General features: G+C 39.5%; 1 pseudogene across 1 annotated transcript; it reads right to left on the reverse strand.

The window, feature by feature from the left end:
• Positions 1–5: 5 nt before the first annotated feature.
• Positions 6–532, reverse strand: LOC105513353 (annotated as a pseudogene). Its single transcript, XR_001002002.1, has one exon. The product of XR_001002002.1 is annotated as a serine/arginine-rich splicing factor 10 pseudogene (transcript).
• Between the last annotated feature and the right edge of the window lie 5152 nt (positions 533–5684).

A 5684-nucleotide genomic window follows, 5' to 3' on the forward strand; every position in this document is an offset into this window, starting at 1 on the left:
TTTCTAGGACTATATGATCTTCTATAGTTGTAATCAAAAGACCGACTTCTTGATCTCCTCCTTTCATAACTTCGGCTTCTAGAACGTCTGTATCTGTCATAATCATCATAGCGTGAAGAACTGTACACATTCCTCCCTTCCTTGGCTTTCATCTGATTTGGTGTCTTTCGATCCCCCTGGGCAAACTGTATTTCAATCTGCCGTCCACAAATCCACTTTCTGTCCAAATTATGTAAAGCGTCTTCAGCATCACGAACATCCTCAAATTGAACATAAGCAAATCCTCTTGGACGGCGAGTGTAGAAATCAAGTGGAACATACACATCAACTATAGGACCATAACGACCAAATTCACGCCGCAAGTCTTCAGACCTGGTGTCGTCGGCCACGTTCCTGACGAACAGAGACGTGTTGGGGGGACGCAGGTAGCGGGACATGGCGGCAGCTTGTCTCGGCCGGGGCACTAACGGGCTCAGCAAACCGTCCTCGGCTCCGGCGGCCGAGCCTCAAACACACACAGCTAGAGGGCTCTCCTACCAATTTTTCTTATATAGTTATAAAGACCTCAAGCACAAGAAGGATATCCTCTTAAGTAGTGTTTAGTGTTGTGTAACTAACTTTTCAAAATATGACCAATAACCATTAAAATAAAATGAATATATTGACAAAACAACCTCCTTGGGAAACTGCTTTATAAAAATAAAACTACTGAGATGTAAGGACAAACATAAAAGCATATTTATTACAGCATTTTTTTAATCAAGTATCTACAGGAAAATGGGAAAACTACTATTTATGTATCAGAATGACTAATTATGGTACATCTCTACTAAGGAATATTACATTGTTAAAGCTGTGTATAAAGTGCTACATATAAGGACATGTGTGTATACATGCTTGTATGAGCATAGATGTGTGTGTTGAAGGATATATCCAAAAGTATTAAAACCTGTGACTGTTACTTCGGGGTCAAGGGGATGGGAGTCAGAAAGCAAGAGATTATAAACATGTTTTTACACACTTCTTTATTTACTTGTTACAATATGCATAACTGCTTTTGTAACTAAAAAACTTTTTAAAAAATTGAAAGAAAGAGAAAAAAAGAATTAAGTTACCATTAACTACTTACTTTAGGAAAAATACAAAAGCTTTTTATCTGGTAGTTGTTGTTAGTTCCCCCTCCCCATCCTAAGAATTAGACATTAAATTAGTTTCATTTTGAGATAATTGCAGATTCACATCAAGCTGTATGAAAACACAGAGATCCTGTGAACTCTTTACACAGTTTCTCCCAATAGTAACATCTTTTTTTTCAGTATGTTTTCTATCTTGAAACTTTGCTGAATTCATTTATCACTTCTAGGAGCTTTTTGGATGAGTCTTTAGGGTTTTCTAGGTATACAATCATATAATCAGCAAACAGTGACAGTATGACTTCCTCTTTACCAAATTGAATGCCCTTTGTTTGTTTCTGTTGTCTGATTGCTCTGGCTAGGACTTCCAGTATTATGTTGAATAGAAGTGGTAAAAGTGGGCATCCTTGTCTTGTTCCGGTTCTCAGGGGGCATTCTTTCAACTTTTCCCCATTCAGTATAAGGTTGGCTGTGGGTTTGTCATTACCCACAGCTTTTATTACCTTAAGATATGTCCCTTCTATGTTGATTTTGCTGAGGATTTTAATCACAAAGGGATGCTGGATTTTGTTAAATGCTTTTTCTGCACGTATTGAGATGATCATGTGATTTTTGTTCTTGATTCTGTTTATGTGGTGTATCACATTTATTGACTTGTGGATGTTAAACCGTCCTTGCATCCCTGGTATGAAACCCACTTGATCATGGTGGATTATCTTTTTGATATGCTGTTGGATTTGGTTAACTAGTATTTTCTTGAGGATTTTGCATCTCTGTTCAACAGGGATATTGCTCAGTAGTTTTCTTTTTGTTATGTCCTTCCCTGGTTTTGGTATTAGGGTGATAACTGGCTTCATAGAATGATTTAGGGAGGATTCCATCTTTCTCTATCTTTTGGAATAGTGTCAATAGGATTGGTATCAATTCTTCTTTGAATGTCTGACAAAATTCAGCTGTGTATCTGTCTGATCATGGACTTTTTTGTTGGCAATGTTTTTATTACCATTTTAATCTTGCTGCTTGCTACTGGTCTGTTCAGAGTTTCTATTTCTTTTTGGTTTAATCTAGGAGGGTTGTGTATTTCCAGGAATTTATCCATCTCCTGTAGGTTTTCTAGTTTATGTGCATCAAGGTGGCCTTGAATGATCTTTTGTATTTATGTGGTATTGTTGTAATATCTTCCATTTCATTTCTAATTGAGCTTATTTGGATCTTCTCTCTTCTTTTCTTGGTTAATCTCACTAATGGTCTATTGATTTTATTTATCTCTTCAAATAACCTGCTCATTGTTTGATTTTTTGTATTTTTTGTTTCAATTTCATTTAATTCTCCTCTGATCTGTGTTATTTCTTTTCTTCTGCTGGATTTGGGTTTGGTTGGTACTTGTTTCTCTAGTTCCTTGAGGTGTGACCTTAGATTTTCTATTTGTACTCTCTCAGACTTTTTGATGTAGGCATTTAATGCTATGAACTGTCCTCTTAGCACTGCTTTTGCTTCACCACAGAGGTTGTATCATGATTATCGCTCAGTTCAAAAAATGTTCACCTTGACTTCATTGTTGACCCAATGATCATTCAGGAGCAGGTTATTTAATTTTCATGTATTTGCATAGTTTTGAGGGTTTCTTTTGGAGCTGATTTCCAATTTTATTTCACTGTGGTCTGAGAAAGTATTTGATAGAATTTTAATTCTTTTAAATTTATGAAGACTTGTTTTGTGGCCTATCATATGGTCTATCATGGAGAATGTTCCAAGTGCTGATGAATAGAATGTGTATTCCGCAGTTGTTGGGTAGAACGTTCTGTAAATATCTCTTAAGTTCATTTATTCTAGGTAATAGTCCATTGTTTCTTTGTTGACTTTCTGTCTTGATGATCTGTCTAGTGCTGTCAGTGGAGTATTGAAGTCCCCCTACTATTATTGTATGGTTGTCTATTTCATTTCTTAGGTCTAGTAGTAATTGTTTTATGAATTTGGGTGCTCCAGTGTTAGGTGCAAATATATTTAGTATTTTGATATTTTTCTGTTGGAGAAATTCCTTGATCTTTATGTAATATCCCTCTTTTTTTTTTGTAACTGCTGTTGCTTTAAAGTTGGTTTTGTCTGATATAAGAATACTTACTCCTGCTCGCTTTTGTGTCCATTTGCATGCAATGTCTTTTTTCACCATTTTACCTTATACTACCTTATATCAGTCATTATGTGTTAGTTGAATCTCTTGAAGACACCAAATGCTTAGTTGGTGTATTAGTCTGTTTTCATACTGTTATAACGAACTGCCTGAGACTGGGTAATTTATAAAGGAAAGAAGTTTAATTGACTCACAGTTTGGTGTGGCTTGGGAGGCCTCAGGAAACTTACAATCATGCCAGAAGGTGAAGGGGAAGCAGGCACCTTCTTCATAAGGTTGCAGAAAGGAAAAGCTCTGAGCAAAGGAGGAAGAGCACTTATAAAACCATCATATCACTCACTATCATAAGAATGGCATGGAGGAAACTGCCCCCGTGATTCAGTTATCTCTTCCCATGATTTTGGGAATTACAATTCGAGATTTGGGTGGGGACACAAAGCCTAACCATATTATTCAGTCCCTACTCCCCCCACCAATCTCATGTCCCTTTCACATTTCAAAATCAAATGTGCCTTCCAAATAGTACCCTGAAGTCTTCATTCATCCTAACAATAAACCAAAAGTCCAAGTCCAAATTCTCATGTAAGATGAGGCAAGTCCCTTCCACTTATGCGCCTGTAAAATCAAAAGCAAGTTAGTTACTTCCTAGATACAATGGGGATATAGGCATTGGGTAAATGCATCCTTCCAAAGGGGAGAAATTTGTCAAAACAAAGGGGCTACAGGCCCCACACGCAATTCCAAAATCCAGCAGGGCAGTCAAATCTTAAAGCTCCAAAATGATCTCCTTTGACTCTATGTCTCACAATCAGGTCACGCTGATGCAAGAGGTGGGCTCCCATGGACTTGAGCAGTTCCTTCTCTTTGGTTTTGCAGGGTACAGTCCTCCTTCTGGCTGCTTTTACTGGCTGGCGTTGAGTGTCTGCAGCTTTTCAAGGTGCATGGTGCAAGCTGTTGGTAGATCTACCATCCTGGGGTCTGGAGGATGGTGGCCTTCTTTTCACAGTTCCACTAGGCAGTGGCCATGTGGGGACTCTGTGTGGGGGATACAACCACACATTTCCCTTCCTCATTGCCCTAGCAGAGGTTCTGTATGAGGGCTCTGCCCTGCAGCACACCTCTGCCTCCACATTCAGGCATTTCCATACATCCTCTGAAATCTAGGAGGTCTCAAACCTCAATTCTTGTCTTCTGTACACCTGCAGGACCGACACCATGTGGAAGCTGCCAAGGTTAGGAACTTACACCCTCTGAAGCAATGACCTGAGCTGTATCCTGGCCCCTTTTAGCCACAGCTGGAGAAGCTGGGACACAAGGCACCAAGTCCTGAGGCTGCACATAGTAGAGGGGCTCTAGACATGGCCCAGGAATCCGTTTTTCCCTCCTAGGCCCCTGTGATGGGTGGGGCTGCTGTGGAGGTCTCTGACAGGCCCTGGGGACATTTTTTTTTTCCATTGTCCTTCATTGTGGCAAGATAGAGTGAGTGCAAGCAGAGGAAATGCCAGATGCTTATAAAACCATCAAATCTCATGAGACTTATTCACTGTCAAGAGACAGAATGGGGAAATCCACTCCCATGATCCAATTCCCTCTACCTGGTCCCACCCTCAACATATGGAGGTTTGGGGACTATAATTCAAGATGAGATTTTGGGGTGAGGACACAGCCAAACCATATCAGTTGGTGAATTCTTATCCATTCTGCCATTTCATATCTTTTAAATGGAGCATTTAGGCCATTTACATTCAATGTTGGTATTGCAATGTGAGGTACTATTCAATTTCTCATGCTAGGTATTTCCTAAATACCTTTTTTTCAGTGTGTTCTTGTTTTATAGGTTCTGTGAGATTTATGCTTTAGGGAGGTTCTATTTTGATATATTTTCAGGATTTGTTTCCAGATTTAGAGCTCCTTTTAGCAGTTCTTGTAGGGCTGGCTTGGTAGTGGCCAATCTCTCAGCATTTGTTTGAAAAAGACTGTATTTTTCCTTCATTTATGAAGCTTAGTTTTGCTGGATACAAAATTCTTGGTTGATAATTGTTTCATTTAAGGCTAAAGAAAGGACCACAATCCCTTCTGGTTTATAAGTTTTCTGCTGAGAAATCTGTTGTTAATCTGATACATTTCCTTTTTTTCTTTGAGATGGAGTCTTGCTTCATCACCCAGGCTGGAATGCAGTGGCATAATCTCAGCTCACTGCAATCTCTGCCTCCCAGGTTCAAGCAATGCTCATGCCTCAGCCTCCTGAGAAGCTGTGATTGCAGACATGCGCCACCATGCTGAGTTAATTTTTGTATTGTTAGTAGAGATAGGGTTTCGCCATGTTGGCCAGGCTGGTCTCAAACTCCTGACCTCAAGTAGTCTGCCCACCTGAGCCTCCCAAAGTGCTAGAATTATGGGTGTGAGGCACTGCACCCAGC

Source organism: Colobus angolensis, unplaced genomic scaffold (assembly GCF_000951035.1).
Source record: "Colobus angolensis palliatus isolate OR3802 unplaced genomic scaffold, Cang.pa_1.0 Scaffold229, whole genome shotgun sequence".
NCBI lineage: Eukaryota > Metazoa > Chordata > Mammalia > Primates > Cercopithecidae > Colobus > Colobus angolensis.